At 39.7% G+C, this 24,696-nt stretch overlaps 1 protein-coding gene across 23 annotated transcripts in view; it reads right to left on the bottom strand.

Annotated features, from left to right (window-relative positions):
• Window positions 1–24,696, bottom strand: part of TANC2 (tetratricopeptide repeat, ankyrin repeat and coiled-coil containing 2) — a 631,662-nt gene that overhangs the window by 227,135 nt on the left and 379,831 nt on the right. The window contains exon 1 of one of the 23 annotated variants that reach the window (XM_039516574.1): window positions 20,926–21,003. The exons of the other annotated variants lie outside the window; for them this stretch is intronic. The gene's annotated coding sequence lies outside the window, so the exon portion shown is untranslated. Of the gene's footprint in view, window positions 1–20,925; window positions 21,004–24,696 lie in introns of those variants that run through there. 23 annotated transcript variants of the gene reach the window in all.

Here is a 24,696-nt window from a genome sequence, read left to right as displayed (position 1 = left end):
GAACAAACAATATTTAGGTTTCAGGAGATCAAGTCTGCTTAAAAATGTTTTTTTGTTTCCACTGGAATTAAAAACCAACAGAATAGGAGCATTTCCATTCCCCCTCACAAAGCCTGAATATATGAGTTAGCATGAGAGTTGGAATCCTCATAACCAACCTACCGGCAAAAAAAGACAGGAACCACCACGAGCCATCCTAGAAATCCATTACACAGATGCACACAGTTCATATAACCATTGGCCACACACTTGAATTCCCTTGACCTACTAACCCCATTAACAGTCCCCAAGGAAGCTTAGCTCAAAGTGCCCTTGAGTGGTCTGTCCACTTTCTGGCTGCATCTGTATAAAAGAACTGCTGAATTTCCACTGAATTTTGGCCCTTCCACAGTCACAAAAGGGAGAACTAGAACATAAAATCTGTATCTTTCTGAATGATGTAAAAGTATTGTTATATCCCATCAGTGAAATAGTACCACTGTACATGCTGGATATATCCCTCAATAGCTATCTGTTTTGAATTTCCCACTAACTTTTTACATAAATCTCTCAGATGTGCTTGAGCTGTACTGCAAAACTGCTAATGATTAGACTGAAATGGGAAAAGCCAGAGTACGAATTTTAAAGGGAAACCTTGTAAATCCACTTTTTAAAGATAGCAACAGTGGCAATTCTGCGTTGGCTTTTTGCACATCATATATTCCCCATCTTTCAGTTAACAATGGAACTGGCCCTGTTAGAGGCTCATTCATGTGCTGGAAGCTGCCCAATGACTATATAATGCTGCTGAGAGCAGCCTTTACTGAAGTCTCCCTGATGGTAAAATGTTTTAAGTGCTGCAGTGTTATTGATCCACAGAAGTCCTGAAACAAATAACTATCAGTTTCAAAGCAGTTGGACCACACCCACTAAAGCTATGGCTATAGCCTTCAGTCCTCTCAGTCCCAAATGAGTCTTGGCTCTGCTGCAGCCAGAGCCATATAAATACTAGAATACAGAACACATGGTTGTGTCTTCCATGGCACTAATATGTGAAATATTTATAGAAAGGATATTTTTGCATGAGATTAAAACCAAAATTAAATGGACAAAAATATCTGTAAAGGTAAATAAATATTAATAACTACTAGAATACTAGGATTTTTTTATTAGAGCACCTATTATAACAGAGACATGTCAATGCTTCTTTTTTAAGAAAGATTATCTTATGCAACAGCAATGGATTGTTACTAATGAATGTGAAAGCTTTCTTCAGTTATGTTTGTAAATTCAAAACGTCAATGGGTACCTAAAGATTTCTTAAGTGAACTTGTCTCCTTTCATAACACAGGTATCACAATGTCATCACACTCTCAATCCTGACAAGACAAAATCTTTGCATGTCATTTTGACCTTAACCAAAATGATATGCCTTAAGGCACAGATATCAATATTACAGAAGAAATTAATACTTCCAACGTTGCTCATTCTAGTACCATACTAGTGCAATACACAAAGAACTATAATATTATTTGTGTGTCTCTGGCTGTAACTCACTACCTTCAACCACTGCACCTCTAACAAATCCCCTACAAAACACTGAAGAGTGAGGCACAAAATATAATGATAAGCCACAACAGTGACATGTTATATAAAGATGCTGAATGACAGAGAAAAGAAAAAGTAACGTGTCTCCTAGAAAAGCATTTTATTAAATCAAATCATAATCAACCCACTTAGAGAGAGATGATTACAATCTCCTTCAAATCATAACAAACAAACTAATCAAATTCTCTTCCTGTATAAACAGGCGGCACTAATAAATTTCCAAAGCAGAAAATCACTCAGCCAAGCTAAAGAGGTTTATATGAATAAGAACAGCTAACTAAACAAGAAAGAAGTTAACTAAGTACAGCAAAACCTATACAGAACACATGTAAAACAAGTGTTTAATAATGATTATTTCAACCTTTCTCAAAAATTATTTACATTAAATGTGTGTTCAGGAAGAAAAGGGACTCTTCCTAAAAAAACGAATCTGTATCTTCCTGTACTTCCAATAGGAATAATAGCTCAATTCCAACTTTGCTTACAACTATAATGCTATTTACAATTAATTATAGCAAATTAAATGACACATTTGATGCATAATTACTACTACCGGAAACAACAGACAGAAAACCGATCCTCCTCTTGGTCAAGATAACTGCCTTTAATATAGATTATACCAGATTGGGACTCCCAGCATGAACAGCTGTTGTCAAGATTACTCTGGCAAAACTTTGAGAAGAAAGGTTCTCTAACAAGGGCTCCAGGAAAAACTCCTGGTTTCTCTGCACACAAGTTCATTTTTAATGTGAGCTGCCAGAAAGTTTCCAGTATTCCTGCTTGATGAAAGAGATTTTGGGAGGTGAAGCTAATTAAAATAAATGCATGCAGGTGAAGATATGCTGCTTTGATCTTCCCTTCAAAATTACTATGTTTCTTTTAACTCTTGACTGCCAATAGGTATGTATGGTGAAAATTCTTCAGAATAAGAAGTCACAGTAGTAGAGATTTCCAAGACCATTCCATTATAAAATGTTTTCAGTTTCTTGTAAAACTTTTCAAAAATCACCTGTTTTGGCAGACATTTCTCATATTTGGTTTCATCCCACAAGGAATTGTGTGTGAGGAGGACAGAAGGCGGGAAGAGAGAAAATACATCAATAAAAAATATCTTTTCAGCTGTTTAATTTTGAAAATAAGTAATTCACGGGTTGATATTTTTCAGAAATTTGTCCCCTTGTCAGATTGCTTTTAAAGCTTCAGAGTTGGCACATACTATAGGCTCTGCTGAATGAGGACCTGTGTCACAAACTTGTACCATCAAATTTTATGCAAAACTCTCTTAAAATGGAAGAGCTCCCACCTAACACCAGAGGCCAGTGCTGAGGTGGGGAACACTTCCACTTCCCTTCCCCCAACAATTTCACTGGCATTACTTCATCTGATGTTAAATTTAAACTGGATGAGAAGGAGATGTCACACGATGTGAGAGCTGAGCAGGAGGCATCTTGCTCCAGCTCCATTTCCCACTATCCAAAAAGCCCTTTTTTCAGTAGTTCAAGGAGTTACAAATACTGCATGGACACTGAAAATGACCAGAAACCTGCATGGAAGATTAGGACATACTTTGAATGATATTTATTCTAAAAAAGAGAAGCAGGGTGTCTTGGCCACCTTAATTAAATTTAAGTAAACCTGCTAATACACCATTGTTTGAAATTGAACCAGCCCATCATACTCTGAGACCTGAATCTAAAGAGAACAAATATGAGCAAGCCTTAATCATCAAACTGCTAAACCAAGACACCAAAATAAAACATTTGTTTTGAGACACATCAATAAATGGAAAACCAAAGCAACCACATTTTCTTCTACCCTGATCTATATGTGGAAACTCTCAGAAGATGACCATAAGATAGAGTTCAAGATCCCTTGCCAAAGGAATATTTATTCAGCCATCTGTTACCTAGAAAAGTTCATCTTTCTTTCTGAAGGAAAATGTTGCTTCTCTAATATCTGACAGGATTTTGAGGAATTTCTTGAAGCGTACCACAATCGCAGCTCCAACCTTCCCTTTCCAAAGCTCACTCAAAAAAATTCTGGAAGCGAAGTTCATTTCTGAATTTGTTATATTGTAGAATTGGGTTCATTGGCCCTTCTTAAATGTTAACATATGAGAGCACTCCTTGGTTTTTTGATTTGATAAAGTAAGAAAAAATGGTCTTTGATTTTATGATAATTGAGAATTGATAATGGAATTATGTTAGGAATTTGCCCCATTATGTTATGCTTACCAGTTTAGCTTTTAAAAAATATCCTATATAATTAAAACATTATATTCTATTTTGTATTACATTTTTATTATATTTAATTATTAAATTATTAGTGTTATAGAATTTGATTTATGCTTTACTAACAGCCAGTTGGTTGTATATTTATCTGTAATGTTTTCATTTCTACCTTTGTTCCATTGTTAAAGATGGCAGGTTCTTACTGATCTCAGGACAAACCGATGGGGTGGACATTACAACTGTGAATGCCCATGCTTGATATTAATATTGTTGTGCTTTCTTCGATAACATTTTTAATAATATTTCTTTTTGCTCACAGGACTTACTCTGCTTATTGTGGGTGATTTCAATTGTGTTCTCAGGCTACATAAGACAAGACATGCAAGCCAAAACCAATATGCTTCCTGGTCTAAAACATAAACAAACATATAAATGAGCTTAATTTGGCTGACTCTTGGGTGTGACTTAAAACAAACAAACAAAACAAAAAGAATGATACTTTTTCATCCCTCATTCTACTTATTCTCCAACTCTTTAAATTTTACTGATAAAACCTGTATAACAACTCCTTACAGTTACTAGACATTGGTCCAATTTCTTTATCCAATCCTGCTCATATAGACCGTGAGTCTGCAGTAAGTTCCATGCAGGCAGACTTGTGACAATTTCAGTGGGGCTTTCTTTGCACATGTCCACACATGGAGCTCACTGCAGGATTGGCGCGATAAAGTTAAAATTCTTATGAAATAATGCTTTGTCTAAGGTTTTCAGATAGTCTGCAGAGAGACATAATTTGCAAAAGAAAGTCAGCCAAGATTAGATTTAAAGTATCATTGCTGAGTTTTTTAATTAATAATGAAACACTGGATAGTAACCCATACTTTTGACATGACACCAATAAAAGCAGGTTTCTGGAGCAAGTTAATTTCATTTTCAATTAATTATAACAATATAAGGCAAAAATTAGCGCAACTTTATTTTTGCTTTAAGAAACACAAGTTGACTCCCACAAAGTTCCTCCAAGAAGGGTTGCCTAAGTTAAATTTCCCAAATCTGGGGACTTACAGCTTCCTTAGGAACTTATCAGAGAGAATGGCAGTTGCACCATGTCACAATATTTTTATGTGATGAGCACCAAAACTTATTGTGCTTTGACTTGGTTGCTTAAAAATCCCCTCGACAACAATTGCTACTATGAATAGCAATTCTGGTAAAGCTGGAGACTCTATCTGCTTTTAAAAAATACATTATTTCGTCTTACAAAAAAAGACATACCTTGGGCAAGCCAGAATTTAGTAATCTTTCAGAATTTTTAAAGCAGCTTAATTTACCTGAACTCAATGAAGAGGAAGTAGAGCTATTAAATACATCTATTTCCATAAAAGAAATCAATAAGTTCAATAAAACTTTTTTTTACATTTCTGCAGTGCATATATCTCCACTTGTGACTTACACTGAGATTTGATTGTTAATAATATCTGAATCACAGATACAACTGTATAAACCAGAAAAAGATTGAACCACTGTTTTTCCGCTCCCCTGCCAGGAATATTTTATCCCATCTCTAGCAATGCAGGGTGAGGCTAATTTAGAAGACAAGGAATGTAGGGTGCTATCATGGCTTCATGTGTGCTGAGATCACAGCCTAACATGCTGACCAATATTGGCTCATTGTTTCCTTGTACTACCCCATCTGTCTGTGTCCATCTGTTCTCTCGGGTATTAGACTAAGTATTTTGGACAAGGACTATCTTTTTGTTATGTGTTTGTACAGCACCTAGCATAATGGGGGCTTGGTCCACAACGAGAGCTCCCAGGTGCTACAGTAACACAAATAAATAATAAACAACTGTAATGGTACAACCCCAGTCTTGCAGGAATCTGAGGACAGTCTACACTTAAAATGCTGCAGCAGCACAGCTGCACCGTTGCAGCTGTGCTGTGTAGAGCTTCAGTGAAGATGCTACTATGCCAATGGGAGAGCTTCTCCCATCAGTGAAGTTAGTCCACGGCCCCAAAAGGCAGTAGCTATGTCGACAGAAGAAGCTCTCCCCTTGACACAGAGCTGTCTACAGCAGGGGGGCCGGTATAGCTGCGTGGCTCTGGGGTGTGGATTTTTCACACCCTGAGCGACGTAGTTATACCGATGGAAGTTTATAGTGTAGACTTGGCCTGAGAGGAGAAATTCAAGTATAACATGCTGTTACTGTGTGTACTAATTAAACATACCACAGCAAACCAAAACTCCTAGGTATGGTCTGAGCTGGACTTTGGAGTTCCATAGCTGAATCCATAGGAAGAGAAAGAACTAACTGTGGGAGTGCCAAATTCCATAGAAACAGAGCCCTATCTATTTTCAGTATAGTCCCTAAATTCCATACCTAAAAAATGTAACAATTTAAAAGGCCCAAACTAAGCAGTAAAATACACTGTGAACATCCAAAGTCCAAACTAAACCAGACAGATGAAGTATATTTACACACGTAGACACATGCACACAGAGAGAGAGAATAGATTCTATCCACCCTAGCTTTAAATGGCTGATTGTCTCAAAGAAAGGCCAAGTCATTTCGCAGACGAAGATATTAGTTGTATAGGACTGTTGGGGAAAAATATAGTTTAGGCTACTGAATTTGTTTATCTAACTACTTAATCTTCACATTTTGAGCAATCAAACTTTCTATCTTGTCACTCTTGCCGATATTCTAGAACATGTCATGGGGACCTCCCCTCGGTATAATTTGTTTTCAGGGCCTCGGGTATCACCTAAATGGGTAGAAATATTGTTTACACATTCTTGGTGAAACCTTCTCCCACCCGTCGTTTCTCCAGACTGTTAGTCTGTACTGTCAGTTTTTGGTGAGTTGTCAGCTACTTCCATCTTATATCATCAGTGAAATAAATGATATTGTCTGTTTCAGGTATCATACAAAGCTCCAGGATTGGTTATAACTCTCAGAGGGTGAATAGCATTAGAATACCCAATGGTATCCTCTTGAATATATACCCCACTGGAGCACTAGTTTTAAATCATTAAAAAAACAGAATCCAGAGGATTTTTCAATCTAAGAATGTACTAGAATGCAAATACTTGGGTGGCAAGCCAAAAAGTACAAACGGTTTGAAAGTACAGAGGGAAGGGAACAAAGGAACGTAACTAGCAAAGAGGTGAAGAGAACAAGCCATGTACATTTTAAACATAAATTATGTCTCTGAGATTAAATAGAGGAGAAATTAGCATAAATAGCTAATGAGGAGTGATTACTCTGTCCACAGGTCAGGACTAGCCTTCATATCCCTAGTCTTCAGCTATGCATTAGCTTTAATGTCAAAGTGAGAAGAGTTCCCTATGTTTCATATTAGAAGGGCAACCAGATACTATCCAAAAAGGGATACTCATATACCATTATCCTCTAAATCCTATAGCACATGGACTTTCTCAAGTGAAACATTTATTATTTGAAGAGGTAGTAGCACAAGCACATTTATCCCTTCTCATCATCTTCCAGAATTAAAACCAAGCAAGATAAAACAAAATGCCCCAAACACTTCAACAGTTAGTGTCCAGTTTACAGTGTTCATTGCTAGTTGAAAGGGCTCTTGCTCTAACAGTGCTTCACTGTTTTTTTTGCCCTGAAGAAAACCTAAAATCTGTTTAGTCTCTTAGCTAGGAATGTCTCTAAAAAGGCCCAGCATGCTTTTGAGGTGACAGGTTCATCAACGTTAGCCTAAGTGCTATTAAGTAAGTAGAAACCTTAAACATAAAACCACTCATTTTAGTAGCCTAAACAAGTGGCTCTCAACCAGGGGGTCCACCAGGCATGACCAGTGTTAGACTCACTGGGGTCCATGGCAGAAAGCCAAAGCCCCACTGCATGGGGCTGATGCCTGGGGCCCTGAGCCTGTCACGCAGGGCTGAAGCTGAAGCCTAAACAGCCTCGCTTCGCAGGGGCCCTTGTGCATGGGGCCCCAGGTAATTGCCTTGTTTGCTATCCCGTAACACCGGCCCTGGCTTTTATATGCAGAAAACCAGTTGTTGTGGCACTGGTGGGCTGTGGAGTTTTTATAGCGTATTGCGGGGGCCTCAGAAAGAAAAAGGTTGAGAACCCCTGGTCTAGACGTCTCCACAAAGTATTTATTTATGGTCAAACAATGATAAAAATTCAGAAACAATAACTAACTATTGATAGGGACAGCAAAAAATGCAGTCAGACAGAAGTGGGCAAAACCAGTGGTGGTATCACACTCTCTTATCGGGAACCAAATGGCCAGGAAGAGCATTGCCAAGTGAAAAAAACGCGGAGCATATTATTTTCAATAATGAAGAGGTACCCCCCCAAACATATTTAGCTTGGATTGTGCAGAGCACCTACCCAGCAAACTGAGAAGTGCAAACAATAAATAATGAGTCTAGCAACTAACTCTGACCTTTGTCTATCTCCTAAACAGACTGGATAATGTCTCTACAACCAGAACATTACATGCACCTACATTGCTATTCAGCCTGTATTTCTGAAATACAAGTCTCCCTTTTGATTGTTAATTCAGCCTGCACTCTGATGCAGCACTAATTGCATTTCTGTTGCTATTAGGCTGTCTCACAGTTCCAGGGAAATATATTAATCAGTATGGTGGCACCTGATCGAGTAAACTGTCCTGCAGACTGAAAGCAAAATTTGTACAAGCAAAGAGATTAAGACAGGACTCACTCTGCATTATTATGTTGCAAAATAAACGTCGCTGGACTGTTCAGTCGTCCGTGAAGAAACAATAGGTTGTACCTGTGTGAATTCTTGTTATGGTAATTTTCCTTCCAAGCTGTCTAAATCTGCTCCCATTGAAGTGAATCGGAATTTAACCACTGACTTCAGCAGAAGCAGAGTTAGGCCAATGTTGAATGCTTTAGAAAATCCCACCGAGAATGTACAATACACAAGCTAATATGTATTTATTCCCAGACAAAACCTAAGTGAAAGTGGAGTTACAGTAAGAATACATATGAGTAATTTAGGATAAAAAATATTATGGGGATGTCATTATCTCAGAAACAAGCATTACAAAGCCAGGAACGATTTAGTGATGCTATGCAATAAAGACAAACTGTTTGGGGCATTTTGTTAAGTGTGTGCATAGTACCTACCACCATTAATTTTGTGACAATTTACAAGAAAATCTAAGAGCGTTGAGATTGAAAGAACTCGATACACTAAGCCTAGTATTATTTGTAACAGGAAACATGCCCACTTTCAGCAACGGTGCCTCTCATAACATGGAGCATGTGAGCACTTTAAAGCAATCAATTAAAGAACTGTAGGGCCTTTCAGTCACACGAAACTGAGAACTCCTCAAATGAGAAAGAAAGAGAAGTTAGAACTGATTTGTAAGCTAAGGATTTCTGTCATTGTTAAATATTTGGTTAAAGTATTCCCAAGAGCCTACAGGAATCATGAAACCCCAAAACAATTAGAATAGCTTTAAAATGATTAATCTGCAGAATATGTTTGGGGTTTATGGTGTGATGATATTACATGTGTAAAGGGGAAAAAAAGCTTGTCTAGGAATTTCACCTGGGCAAGGTAATTTTGAATTGAATTGACATTTTTGATAATCACAAAACTTGTTTAAATTTCTAGATTCTAACCTCAGAGTTGTTTGGCTGAATTGAGAAAGGCAGTCTGAGCATTCATTTGGCATGCAAGCATAATTGGCTCATTGATAAAGAACTGTATTTAAGGATGCCTATTTCTGTGTTGGTACAGGTCATCTGCCCTGAATAGTACAGAATTAGGATTGTTTGCCTACATAACAAGACTGTATAGGACTCGATTTGATATCTCTTAATAAACTGTAACATCCCATATTGAAGTCATTTTTTTATCAGTGTAAATGTAAATGCTACCATGTAACCATCTTTATTTTACTCTCTGTAATTTACTACCTGCTTTTAAAATTCTATTTTAGTTGATCAATTTATATATTCAGAATAGTTCTCCAGTCTATACTTTAGCAAAGGAACTAAGAATAAAAACAACTGTGGGAAACCTGGCATAGATAAATAGTTAATTAAAACTGCTTATCCAATATGTGTTTTATAATATATCTGTATATGGAAATGCAGAGTTAAAGCTCCCAAACAACCTTAACTCGGCCCTATAGTGACACCAAAATGGAAAAGTATTTTAAAAGCCCCTAATGCATCTTTAAAAATCAGTGTAATCTCATCTAATCTGGGAGCACATGTTAAAATGCAGTAAAATTATGAAAATTCTTTCTTTATATCATGACAGCATCTAGGGACTCATTCAAGCATCAAGGTTCCATTCAATACTCCAAGAATAAGCACTCTAATTTGAGGGAGAATACACTCTATTCTTCATACACAACAAAGAGGGTGAATTCCTGTTTATGAGTAAAACTCAAGTCAACCTTATCTAAAGAGCCGTGGCTGACACTTCCATAACAGAGGACTTTGTAGTTCTATCACTTTTGTTAAACATACAGATATACACATTTTTGTGTAAGCAGTCGATTAGTAAATATGACTGAAATAATTTTAAAAGGGGTCAATACCACACATACATCCATTTATCCTCCTGCTTTTTAAAAAACTGATTTTATTTTTACAATAAAATATATTAAATACACCTCTACCCCGATATAACGCTGTCCTCGAGAGCCAAAAAATCTTACCGCGTTATATCGAACTTGCTTTGATCCACCGGAATGCGCAGCCCCGTTCCCCCCGGAGCACTACTTTACCGCATTATATCCTAATTTGTGTTATATCGGGTCACGTTATATCGAGGTAGAGGTGTATTATATTACTTAAATATGCACAGTATGCATATGGTACTTTACAACATCATTTCTAAGCAGTATCAAAATATTTTTGTTTTTCCTGTAAAAGAGGACATTAGCACTTTGTTACTAATTAGACAAACACTTGAGCAATTTCTACTAAGCAGGAGTTCTCTGCTCTGGAAAATACACTCTTGTAGCAAAATCACTGGTATTTCTCAGGTGAGAAAAGCCATAATCTATTGTGGCATTAATGGCAGACAGTGGGGAAAGTCATTCTTCTATAGAAAGAAACTGGCCCGTCGGCCTCTTTCCTTAGGCTATGTCTATACTATATGTCAGCAAAACTTATGTCGCTCAGGGGTGTGACTATTCCACCCCTTTGAGTGACTTAAGTGCTTGTGTACACAGTGCTATGGCGGTGGGAGAGCTTCTCTTGCCGATATAACCCCCGCCATAAGCAGGAGCTGTTTTTTATGCCGACAGGAGAGCTCTCTCCCGTTGGCATAGTCTTCACCAGATATGCTGCAACAGCGCAGCTGTATTGGCTGCGCCGCTGCAGTGCTGTACATACAGCTATACCCTTAAAGAAATGCGTACTCCTGCTGTATAGCAATTAGCAATCATGGGGGGGGGGGGAAAGAGGGGAGAGAGGGAGGAGAGGAGGGAGGATTTAAAATAAAGTGTGGGGGAAAACAACCTCTTCCTAAGCCTAAACTTTCCAAAAGACAACTCTGCTGTAAACCCTGTTAAATTTCGTAAAATCTTTCAGGCACCATTTCAGGTTTCCACACTCTGAAAAAGCAGGAAGCTTAGGGCCCCAATTTTGATTTCAGATATACAGGGACCTCTCTCTTTCTGGGTTACATAATCAGTTATTGTGTTCAAACATGCGTGCAGGCTGGCTGATTTTACAAAACACACAGCTATATGTGCCACTCATGTGCCTGAAATAAGTACCAAGTTCCATTAAGCCAAATAGTTTTTCAAAGGGGCGGGTAGTTACTGTAGGAGCCATGCATGGCATAGTTTTGACAACTAAGGGGCAACTGACTGGAATGGCAAAGAGTTCATGCTCCTCCATCCTACAAACTAATTTTCCTACTGTCACAGATAGGGCTGCTCCATAGCAGCCACTGCAGGTTCAAGCATGGTGCTGCAAGTGCTCTCTGCCTTAGCCAGGGTTGCCAATCCTCCAGGAGTCTCCTGGAGTCTCCAGGAAATAAAGATTAATCTTTCATTAAAGATTATGTCATGTGATGAAACCTCCCGGAATATGTCCAACCAAAATTGGCCACCCTTAGTCCACAAGCTGTGGCCTCCTGCTCAGAACAGAGTGGCGTGTGCTGTGAGCTTGGTTTCAGTCTCTAAACAGTTAACCAAAGATAACAAAACCCAAAATCTGACTGTCTGTGCCTTTAAACAAACAAAGAAATCTCAAATCCAGCGACAGCGACTGAAGGAAAGGCCCTGACCTGGGCCTGGGGTTCTCGGCTAGCACTGAGAAGTTCCTCCTCTGTCCCAGTCTCACCGCTCATTGCCCCAGGCTCTGAGAAGAATCAGGCAAGCCTTCTTAACTAGCCTGCTGGCTCCCAATTGGTCAGTGTCGTCTCCTGGCCCTTCTAAGCATCTAGAGGACTAAGTTTTATTGGTAGGTAGCCTGGTCTGAAGGGGGTTTCCTGAACCGGGGGGTGTCAGGGCGCTGGCACTTGCAGCAGGGGGCAGACAAGGCCTGAAAGACTCCATCACTACTACCCATCAGAGAAATTTAAAAATGGGACCTTGCCGTAAAAGGGCAAGAGAAAGTCATAACTGATGTGTATGTTTAAAATTAGTAAGAATTTAAGCTGAAGAAATACTTGGCTCACTAAACCAGAGCCACTCATCAACAGAAGTTGGTTCAATAAAAGATATTACCTCACCCACTTGGTTGCTCTGAAACAGAGAGAGACATTAGTTCTCTCTCTCTCTCTCTCTATCTCACACACACACACACACACACACACACACACACACACACACACACACACACACAAGCATTAAAAAAACTGATTCACCTAAAAAAGAGGCAGAATTCTGTGTAAAATAACATCTACTGATTTTGTTTGACAATAATCACAAAAGAGATAAAAAAGGCAAAAGATGTAAAAGAACAAACATTCCAGATCTTCCACCACAGTCCAAACTAACATGATACTTGTAAATATATAAACAAGTCTCCGTTTTCTTGAGAGGTGAAAGGTTGACATACAGGAAAAGAATAAGGTTAAGTTTAAATTACTATCTGCCATCCCAGCTCAGCAAAAGTATACATCTCCCCTGCTTAATTTCATGAGATATGACAGTAAAGCAAAATAAATGGCAAAATAAAAAAAATAACCCACAGGTAAAACAACAACGTTATAAAGCGTCATTAACATCATCAGATGAACTAAAGACCTATAGTGCAGAAACACTTAAATCAGTACATATTAAGAGTCAAACTGTAATGTTTTAAATAAACATTATTTTAATCTAAGGAGTATGAAGGGGGAATTTTAATCTACAGTTTACCAGTGCATTACAAGGACACTATTCACATGATTCTCATTTCAAAGAAGGGTTGCATATTTGATAATCAGAAACAGCCCCACAACCCGAGCCTTACAAGCCCAATTCACGGGTCAGCCGTGGGTCTACACTATGCAGTGTAGACATACCCAAACTATCTAATCTGCTACATGATGATCAAACTCATGCACAAAAATTGAATAAAAAAGCGAGAACAAAGCAGCGGAGGTCATTTGCAGAGAACTTTGTGCAACCTGCAACAGCTGCTACACACAGGTAAAAACAGTTAGGAAACTGAGTATCCACTTCAAAATGCCTTGTGAAATTAGGAAGTTGTTAGAAAGACATTCATTTGACAATGTTGAGCTAGATTGCTGTCCACATCTAATCAGATGTTTCAGTGTCTGTAAGCCACAAAATGCTACATACAGTATGTGAAATGGCACTCAGGCAGACATCACAAGCTCTTGCCAATCTCACACGGCGATTGACAGGAACCAGTGTCCACGAATCACATCAGAAGCAATGAAGGAGCTTACAAGGAGAATATTAGCATATTGTTATAAGGGGCATTCCTTATGCTGTGTCACATATCATCTTTGTGAAATGTTTCATGACTCTGATTAGCTGCTTTTTTTAATAACAAATTACTTCACAAAATAAGATGTAAAGTGGCAAATACTCTGTTACGCTGGATCCAGGACATAATGCTAATGTTGGGGGGAATGCTAATTTATATAAATATTTTGATTTTGATTTTTTTAAGAATTATCTGGGATTACATACTTATTATTACTCAATAAAATATCTTTACTTGGAGACAGGAAAGGTTTTGCTCTTTACTCTCTCATTTCATCCAGTTGTGTGATGTCCACTCGGTGCTGACTCACAGAAATGCAAAATGCAGTATATGTGGATATAAATATTTTAAGATAAGAAATAACAGTATTTCCACAATAATGCACCTGTAAATATCCAGTTTATTAAACCATTAATGTTAATGCTGAAAATGTTATGACAACGTCTGTGTGCATGCATGTAAACAAGTCATATTCTGGGCCAAATATATATTTGATATAATCCCATTCACATTAGTGTGATTACATCAGGGTTCAATCTGACCCACTGTATGAAAAGAAAAAAGAAAAAGAAAAAAAAGACGTTCAAAGAAAGTTATGTAGGGTGCAAAGCCAAGCACTCAAAAGATAGGAAATGGCAGAATAATGGTTGCCAGAGCAAACTTTATTCTACCCCCTGGTGTGTCCATCCTATGCACTGAATGAGGCAGGAGTCCTATGAAAACAACATGTGATTTAAAACTGTATCATGATAGATTAGCACAAAGGGCTAAAGTTGCACAAGGAACAGTAAACCTGCCATTTCCTAACTTCTGAGAGCTTGACTTTGGAACTGTAACATTCTTTTAATGAAATGTTTTAAATTTAATTTTCCAAGAGATTTTTTTAAAAGGAAAACCAAATTCTAGTGTGTGAGACTAACTCCCCCCATCTCCACATCATGCATCTTCATCCAAGTTTTAAATTCTGAATGTTCAGCACAGTAGTACAGACTTCTACCATTTGAGCTACAGGACCATCTACATTAGCTAGTAGCAGGAGAACGCTATCCCAGAGGAAGTGTGCTGAGTCCAGGAGCTGTGTTTTGTGGGAAGCCTGTCTTGGCTGGATTCCCCCCACATGGGAAGTGTGGCATTCTTCCCACATGTAGTTTTCCGGAGGGAGTGGGGGGGTGGGAGAGAGAGGAGTGGAACGCTGGCGCCATGTCGTTGAGGAAAGCCCAGCCTGGCTCTCTCCTCACTCCCTGACTCTACAGCTGGCCCTGGTAGCTCCTAGACATTTCCAGTACAGTGTTTGCGGGGGCTCTGGCAGTAGTGATGTAAACCCTGCTCGCTCTTTAGAATGTTTGTATGCAGTTATTTTGGCATGCTGCCAACATTTTCCTGAAGAATACAAACTACAAGAGGAAAATGACCAGTTCTAGCAGTTTATCACTCAGCTAAACCTGAGCAGACTTACATGGGACAAAGAAAAGGCACTTCTGTAGCCCTAAGAAAGGGATAGTCAATTATTTTTTGGCAAGGTCCCAATTTCTTAGTCAAGGTCCAAACTGCAAATTTAAAAAAAAAAAAAACAATGCTGATAATAAGTAAATAAAAAGATTTCAGGGTCTGTTCAAAAACATCTGGCAGTCTGGATTTGGCCCGCGGTCCACCTATGGACTACCTCACCCTAGGATTTTCTCCTCCCAAATTTCAAAGGCCTATTGCAAACAACAGACGTATTACAGCTTCTCAGAAAAAGGCACAAAAATCTTTTATAATGGAAAGTGCTACACAACCTTTAAATAATACAAAAATCAAACGCACAACTACAAAATGGGGAAGAATTGTCTAGGGGGCAGTAGTGCTGAAAAGGATCTGGGGGTTATAGCTGATCACAAACTGAATATGAGTCATCAATACAGTGCAGCTGCAAATAGGCTAATTTGATTCTGGGGTGTATTAACAAGAGTCTTGTATGTAAGATACAGAAGGCAATTGTCCCACTCTACTCAGCGCTAGTGAGCCCCAGAAGGAGCACTGTATCCAGTTCTGGGCACTGCAATTCCGGAAAGATGGGGACAAACTGGAAAGAATTGCAGTGGTTCTCAATCTATTTACCATTGTGGGCTGCATTTAATACTACCTGTCTGGCTGTGAGGATGTCACATGGGCCGTAGCTCTGTGCTGATTGGACTGCAAGTGGCACACGGGCCACAGATAGAGAACCACGGGTCCAGAGGACAGCAACGAAAATGATGAGAGGTTTAGAAAACTTGATCTATGAAGAAAGGTTGAAAAAACTGGGCATGTTTTGCCTTGAAAAAAGAAGACTAGGGGAGGACCCGATAACAGTCCTCCAACATTATTTACTCCTGAGGGAATTATGTGCCAAAAAAAATAAAAATTCTGCGCAAAATATTTTAAAATTCTGCAAATTTTATTTGTCAATAAATACACGTGGAGGCTCCAGCATGGCAGTCAGGAGCATAGGCCACTGGCTGCACGGAGGTGGGAGATCGCACTGCAGCCCCCAACCCCTTCCAGGACAGGGACTTGGCAGTGAGGATGCACCTGACCCTGACATAGTGCAAGGTCCAGGCCTGCCCCAGAAACACCCTGGTGCCCTGCCCCTCCAGGCCAGGTGCACCAGGAGTGGGTGGGCAGGCTCAGCCCAGCAGGATCCAAGTGTGGAGAGGCTCAATGTGGGGGGATCCAGGTGTGGGGTGAGAGGGTCCTGTGTGGGGCAATCTGGGTGTGAGTGGCTCAGTGGGGGGTCCAGGTGCAGGGGGGATCTGGATGCACAGGGGCTCATTGGGGGGTTCAGGGTGCAGGGATAATGGTATTCTGCAGGAGGGTCCAGGTGAAGGTGGTTGGGCTCAGTGAGGGGGGTTGGGTGGGGGCACTTAGTAGAAGGATCTGGGTGCTGGAGGTGTTGGGCTGGGGGGGGTGGGGTGGCTGGGTGCAGCTGGTTGGGACTCAGTGGGGTATGGGTGCAGGGGAGGGGTTTGTCAAGGTGGAGGTTTGAGTTGTGGAGCAAAGGTGGTCTTGGTGCAGGGGGCGGGGCTCAGCAGGGGCATCCAGATGTAGGAGGATGGGGCTCGGTGGGGGGGTCAGGTGCAGGGGGGGCGTGGCTCGGCAGGGTGAGGTCTGGAAGCAGGCGGGGTGGGGCTCGGCAGGGAGGGTTAGGTGCAGGGCTTAGTGGGGTGGGGGGTTTGGCTGTGGCGGGTTTGGGATGGGATTCTGGGTATGGGGGAGGATCTGGATGTACACAGGCTGGGTGGCCAGGGGAGCAGCTCCTTGTACAGTGACCCCTTCCCCTGTAGCTGAGAAACAATGGGGGAAGGAAGCTGGGGGAGGGGGACAGTGCGCAGCCGGGTGGAGGTGGGTCTCATCTGGCCCCAGCCGCTCCATGTAGGGGAAATGCGCTCCTTCCGCAGCCCAGCTTGGACTAGCAGCTGAGCCCAGCGCAGGGTGGGAGCCACCAGTCAGGGTGTCCCTAGCCCCGAGTGGCGTTTGGGAGAGCCGGGTGCCTGGAGTTAGAGCTCTGGATGAGGGGGGGCTCCAAATGCAAGGGGTGAGGCTCAGAAGGGTGGGGGTTCAGGTGGTGGGGGTCTGGTCATGGGGGGAGTCTGGCTATGGATGCATGAAGCTTGGACTGACCCAACACCAGCTGAGGTGTCCCCATCCCTGGCTCTTCGCAGTGATTTACCTCTCCACCGGCTGCTCAAAACAATGCGCCCGTGCTTCTGGGGAGGTGCATATGGCCGTTCTTGCAGCTTCCCTTTGCTTCCCTGTCAGAAAGTCATTTTTCTGAGGGGAGGCAAAGAAATCTGCGGGATACATGAATTCTGCATGTGCGCAATGGCACAGAATTCCTTCAGGAGTACAATATGTTAAGGACTATTATAAAGAAGATGGTGATCAACTGTTCTCCATGTCCACTGAAGGTAGGACAAGAATGCTTAACCTGCAGCAAGGGAGATTTAGGAAAAACTTTCAACTATAAGGGTTAGTTAAGCTCTGGAATAGGCTTCCAAGGGAGATCAGACTCCCCATCATTGGAAGTGTTTAAAAACAAGTTGAACAAACACCTGTCTTGATGGTTTATGTTTACTTGGTCCTGCCACAGAGCAGGGGGCTCGACTTGATGGCTTCTCGAGGTCCCTATCAGCCCTACATTTCTATGATTCTAAGTTGATACCATTTGCCACTATAATTTTGATATTATTGAACAGGAAAATGGTAAGTTTTTAGCCCCAAAAGGGGATGTGGGGGGAGGGAGGAAATGTCTGTTAACATTTTGTATGAAGCAGACACAAACCAAGGTATATTATCCCTTTTAGTGTCCTTGGCCCTACAGTACATCAGACATCTGTAGAAAAAGCGATTATAGTCCTATGGGTGCCTGCTGCACATAAGGATATGGTTAGACACTTCCAGGAACCTCAGCAATGTGTGTCCTTGAAGGATATGCATTGGAATGACTCTGAAATACAAGCATATGCAATAAGGTGCGGAAAAACCACATCAGTGCTATTACAAGAACATTTAGCACGTTGCATATTCTATAAATGGTGGCAATATCATGAGTTGTAATATGTGAGACCAAAGTTTCCTAAGTGACTTGAGGCAAATGGATATTAATCACAGTGGAAATTAAACACATAGTTGCAATGGTAGTTGTCAGTCATGGGGAAAATATAACTTCCAGTATTTTGATAGAGATAGACAAGAAAAATCAGGGGCAAAGGACTAAAATCAGGGACAGTCTCTAATATGGAGGAAGAGGAGATGAAGAAAACAACTGAAGTAGTTTGAATTGAAACAAGCATTTAAAAACACATAGCTGTATTATGAAATCCTCCTCCCCTCGCTAAGGAATAGAGCAATGAAGGGCATGGAGTATTTTTCAGGGGTCATTCCAGGAGAACGAGGAGGAGTGATGTATCAGAGGAGAGAACTGATGGCCTGGTACAACAACATTCCATGTTAAGGCTCCCACCTCAACTTTCTTATATTTGAGAAATTACTTCAATTGTGTCTAGGAATTATAATAGTCTCAAAACACAAGTGGTAATCTACATAATGTTCCATATTATGCATCAATACCTAGGTACAACAGAGTAAATAAAGACAGATTTTCAGTCTTAAATCACTGAAAACTAAGGAAGTCAAATATATACTTGTTACCTGAATTACAGATTTAGTATCTTTGGGATTTTTCCTCCTGTTAATACTGTATAAAAAAAAAGAAAACTGAAAAGAAAATCTGGTATCAGCCTTTTCCAGGGATTGTGTAGGTAGTGACATGTTATTCCATTTGCTGGGATTTTGAACTGCTACACAGTATATAAGCAAAATCCTGGCAAAGAGTTGATTCTGTGAAGGCTCTAAAGGGCCTGACAGGCAGTTAATCTTACTATGCAAACACCCATAGAAATCATGAGGGATTTTGTACTCATCTCTATTATGGGGCCCTATTCTGTCAATATGCTGGGTAGCTATGAGTCAAAAATGATGCCCACATATTGAGAGAAGAGTCGAGTCTTTAGTTTGTAAACAGCACTTTGGAATAACATGTATTAAAAATTGTTAAATATTTCAAATCACTAATTTGCCATTTCCATTTTTTCTTGTTTTATTTATAAAGCTTCATTCACATTGTGGTTTACTGGCTTCCTGTATAAAACATTACTTTTAAAGTAATCTGAAATGTTACGGATTTGGTACATCTTTAATTAAAGAAAAATTGAGTTGACTTAAGCTGCCTTTAAAAATGGTGTGGCCAATTTCAGAATGCTGAAAATTTAGACAAGTAATTTATGAACCCCTTCAAAATGGAGAAGAATGCAAGCATGCTACAACAAAAGTGTGTGTGTATACACACTTACATCTGCTGTATTTTTAAAAACTCTCAGTGTCTATCTGTTGATTTACACACTTGGCAAATCAAATCAGGGGATACATAAAAATGGATGAAACATCAGAAATCACACAGTAAAAGATTTCACAAGACAAAAAAATTCCAGCAGAATTATGTAAATGAAAGATTACGCTCTATCTCAGCAGCCTGAATTCTTGGAAATAATATGAAATTAAACAACAGCAGTTCAATTCAGGAATAGAGGTTACTGGTAAAATGCTGATGCCAAAGCCCAGACAAAATGATTTTTTTTTAAAAGGAGATCATAGTTCAAGTCTCAAGTTTGTAATATGGCTTACAACCTAACAGAAAAATTAAACGGAAAATATGTATTTTTATAAAAATTAAATCTAATGAGATACTTTTCAGAAAATTCAATCCTTGTAATTGCTGTGTAGTTTAGAAACGCAAGAGAGAGTGGGCTTCTAATCCTACCTCTACTCCCATATAAAAATTTAAATTTTAAGTCAATGTCACTGGCAAGAATGGGAATATTTAAATAATGATTTAAAAAAGAAAAACAATTCAAAATGTTATTTATAGCATCCACGTTACAAACAATATTTGAGTGGGACAAATGTCTAAACTGACATTACAGATTTTAACCAAGACCCCCCTCATAAATCGTATGTCACATGGATATCATGTCCCAAAATGACATTTCTTTGTATTTTTATCTTTTAAACATATTATGTAAATGCTCCTATTTTTGCCAGTGGCACTGACTTAAAACTCCCTTTTTACTTGTCAGGAGCACATATCTGAATAAAAAGATAATATAAATATGGTTGAAGATTCCCTAATCCACTCATAAAGAACATCTGATTTCGAAGGGTTTTGCAATACATAGCAAAAATACTATTTTGGTATCTTGGTCTGACTACGATAAGTGCTATGACCTTCAATGGTCGTACTTTTTTTTTTAAAAAACCACAGTTACTTATAACTTCTCTACATAATAAAGATACATAATACAACACTGGATTGCTTTCATTGCAATACATATTATGTAAGAAATACTGCACATTTTTGCAAGGAAAAAGAAAACACATTATGTAAGTTTTGTAACAGGTAACCAAAGGAATAATAATCAAAGCAGAACATCTGATTTATGTGAGAGCAGTCTCCTAAAGGCTTCCTTGTATACTACAAGTGTCAGAATCCCTTACTCTGCATTGGTTTTTCTATAGAGTTTAAATTAGGCCTAAAAAGGCTTATATAATTTTAAATCAGAGACCATGCAAGACACAGAATTGTCCACTGCACATACTCACAGGGTTTTGTTTTTCCTCCCCATCAGTCGGCAGCATGCAATCTTTGCACCATTAAGTCGAAATGCCTGTTAATTCATAGGTAATGTTGTCATGAGAGCAGCACTTCAGTAAAAATCCTCCTCTGGTCCACACCTCGCACTTTCCCTGGAGCTAGCGCCACACTGCTACTCAGAGCGTCAGTGTGATGTTACAGGTGACATCTCCTGCAGCTGATGTCAAGCTTGGTCGCAAAAGCACAACAGCAATCTCCCTAAGGCACTTGCTGTCCCTAACAAACATTACTTTTGCATCTTCTGGGTCCCCAAAGGAGCAGATTCAGGGATGATTTCAGAAAAGCTTACACAGACACTGAGCTATCTCTTCATTAAGTCTCTCAGCATTAAACAGCTTTTCTTTCCAGAATGCCGCAGCATATGTAGACCATATGCCTCCTTTGGGGAAAAATGAAGTATTTTTACAAAATCTCTCTCTATGGCGCAGTTAAATTTGCCTTTTTGTTACAGCACATTGCTGAAGGAACAGGTAAATAATGGCGCAGTATATCAGAGTGAATGATTCACTGATGTTCTCCTTAACATTCAGGAGTAACACGAAAGGCTAGCAATGCAGCCCAGGTCCAGAGCTGATGAATGGTGCAGTGCTGCTGTTGTCATGGCAACTAAAAGGAAAAAAGCAGCACCATATAAGGAGTTGTGACATGGATTCCGGGAACAATTTCTACTAAAACGCTGTAAGCCTTCAATGCTTTAAAGCTGCAGCATCCTCTCACAGAGGCTTGTGTACAGTTTTCATTGTTTAGATTTGAGCAGTCATAACAAATAGTCACATAGGCAATCACATCAACTGAGGAAACATTTGTATTGGGAATACTGCACCAAAACATAACGTAAGTGAATGTGCTTTTGCTCTTATTTCAAAGACTCCGCTTGGAATGGTTAAACAAAAAGAGTGACAACATGTTTGGCTATAACCTGGGGAACCTGTCAGTCAAGAACTGCAGAAAAGAAGGAGACCTCAGATGCTATATAGCTTCATGCAGGTAGCCTTTATGAAAGCAGGCACTGCATTAACCAAACTGCAGCACCATCAGCTGGCTGACTGACAGAGCAACAGTGGCAATGGTTAGAGATACAGCCACTCCCTCCAGAGGCAGAAAAGATCCTCAGGACAACCTGTAAATCAGTCACTGTTGTGCAATGAAGGCTGGCAGTACTGTAAAGCACCCAGGTTCCAATAAGACACTGACACTGCAGCAAAAACCAACCCATATGTATAGCTGCGTAACAAACTGTACACCAGGAAAAGAGCTACATTCCACACTGCCACAATCAGGGGGGACATTTCTCAAACGCTGTTAATGTAAGAAAATGTCTTTCGCACTTGTACATGTCTCCAGATATGTAAATACCATAACCACAAAGGAAATAATTATTAAAATTGTACATCTTTAAGCACTATTCTGCTTGTGCATGGGTGGGGGGAGTGGGTGGAACAGTGCCTCTATCATTAAAAAAATCTTCAAGTGTTTCTATTATTAATCCTGTTGTACCTTATTGGGCACTAATTTGTGAGCTCACATTCTCTCACAGTATGGCTTGAGATGAGAGACAAGCCTATCAGGAGTCAGCATTATTGATAGTCTTTATTAAGTAGTTTAGGCCTACATCCCAAATTTAAAATTCTTCTAGAATGTTAGGGGAATTTCTGCTTCCTTGTTCCCCACCAAACACACCCTCTCATTACCCCTCCACCTCCACCCCACCTAATATCCAGAGGAATTATCAGGTATTTTTTTTTTCAAACATCAAATTCAAGAGTGTTTAAGGTCCCAGTTTAGATTTTTTTTTTTTATTTTTCTCCTTCATGGTGTCACTACAAAGCAAAAGTTAATGCTTGGTTTTGGAATAATCATAATCTAGCCCTTAAACACTTTACTCAAAATATGATACATACTCATTGTTAACTCCGTCTTAATGTAGTTTGTACCTGAGAATTCTTTTTTTCTTTAATTAGAAACATCTACATATGAACACTAAACAAGAAACTCAGAGAATTATACTGTATAATATTTCTAATGATTTTAAGAGAAAATTTTATAAATTACTTAAGATTGATATTATAATTCAGACGACCAGATTCGCCAGTACGCTTTGGCTACTTTGTTCTTTTCCAGAGAGGCATAATACAAAACATAATGAACAGTTAAACTGAGTTTAGATTAATGGTCATTTTTTCAGTTATTTTTCATAACTGAACATTTACCTGTTAGCAGTGGCTGGTACATAAAATCTTAATCAGAGAAATAATGGCTACCATCTCCTATTGTTCTCAAAGAGGCTACATGTAGCCCTTAGTTAAAGTGCCCTCTTTCAAAATGGCCTAACTGTTCCCAGAGAGACTAGGGTTGCCAATCCTCCAGAATTTCCCTGGAGTCTCCAGGAATTCAAGATTAATCTTTAATTAAAGATTATGTCATGTGATGAAACCTCCAGAAATACGTCCAACCAAAACTGGCAACCCTAACAGAGACTGAAGTCAAACTGTCCTCAGGAAAGATGCCTATACTGCCAGGAAGTGAAGAGGAATAGTGCAAGGAATAGCTAAGGACAGCCCATGGCCTCACTCCCACTGGGAGATGTCAGCCATTTTGAAATAGGGTAGGTCTTCATGAAATTCTGCATACAAGAACATTATTTGTCTGCTGGGTTACCAACTTTGAAATGCAAAACAACTGGCATCCACCTTCCACACAAGGCAAGCCCACCGCAAACCCAACCTCCAACCACAAGGCAACTCTGCAAACCCTCCCCCTTCAACAGCCACTTTAAGGTCGTGGGAAATTCTCGGTCACAATTTGAGAGAATTCAAATAGAGCCATTTCATTCAAAGTGGTGAATATATGGAATTATTTGTGTGCTGAATTCCTCCATAAATGAAATGTAGTTCCTTATCTGTAAATCTGTGGCTACCTGAAAGATTTACAACCCTGAAACTGATCTTATCTCAGCCAAGAAATTGCCAAGCCTCAGGCTAACTGAGCTCTGGTCCCTAAGGGACACAGAAACCCTGCAGCAAGATATGCCCCTTTACTTCAGGCATAGATCCACTTAGCCAGGTTGCCTACAAAAGTATGTCACTAGCAAAAAGCAACAACTACCATTATAAGAACTTTGAAGATGACTCAAAGCACCAACAAAAGACATCAGGGCAAAGATGAGTAATGGTCATAATTTGGTTCCAGTAAGAAGTTCAGTTATGTCTTCTCTAAAGGTGTTTGGAGAGAGACATCTCATCTTTAACATCAGCACTCACGAGAAAGCCATCTGCTTTCCCCACTGCTGTGATGCTTCTTATGATTTCCTACTTGAATTCCGTGCAGGTTATGAAAGCCTTCAGTCATTTGGATCTTTACGGGATGGAAGACTGGTATTTTGGTGTTTTTCTGTATCAGGGAGTGGCTTTATTGTTGGAATATATCACAGGTGCTGCAGAGCTGCCATTAACTCCTTGTTTTTTCTTGGATCTGATAAGATGAAGAAAGGGAAGAAATACTTTGTGGATGGAGGTAGTTTGAATTCTTTGTTATACCTGTTTTAGTAAACAGTCAGCACCTATTGATGGTTTGTGATTGATTGGCTAAACTGTTTAATTCTGTCTCTGTTTTAGAAGAGGGCTCATTTGCCTATCAATAGCTCGAATAAGCAGAACTAGGTGAAACAGATCTGAATTTGGACCAGTGCTAGAAAAATGACATCTATCACAGGAATGCCA

The sequence above is a fragment of the Mauremys reevesii genome, linkage group 27 (genome assembly GCF_016161935.1).
Source record: "Mauremys reevesii isolate NIE-2019 linkage group 27, ASM1616193v1, whole genome shotgun sequence".
In the NCBI taxonomy this organism is placed as follows: Eukaryota; Metazoa; Chordata; order Testudines; family Geoemydidae; genus Mauremys; species Mauremys reevesii.
The sequence above is the reverse complement of the archived record's forward strand: the minus strand, read 5'-3'. Positions and strand labels throughout refer to the sequence as shown.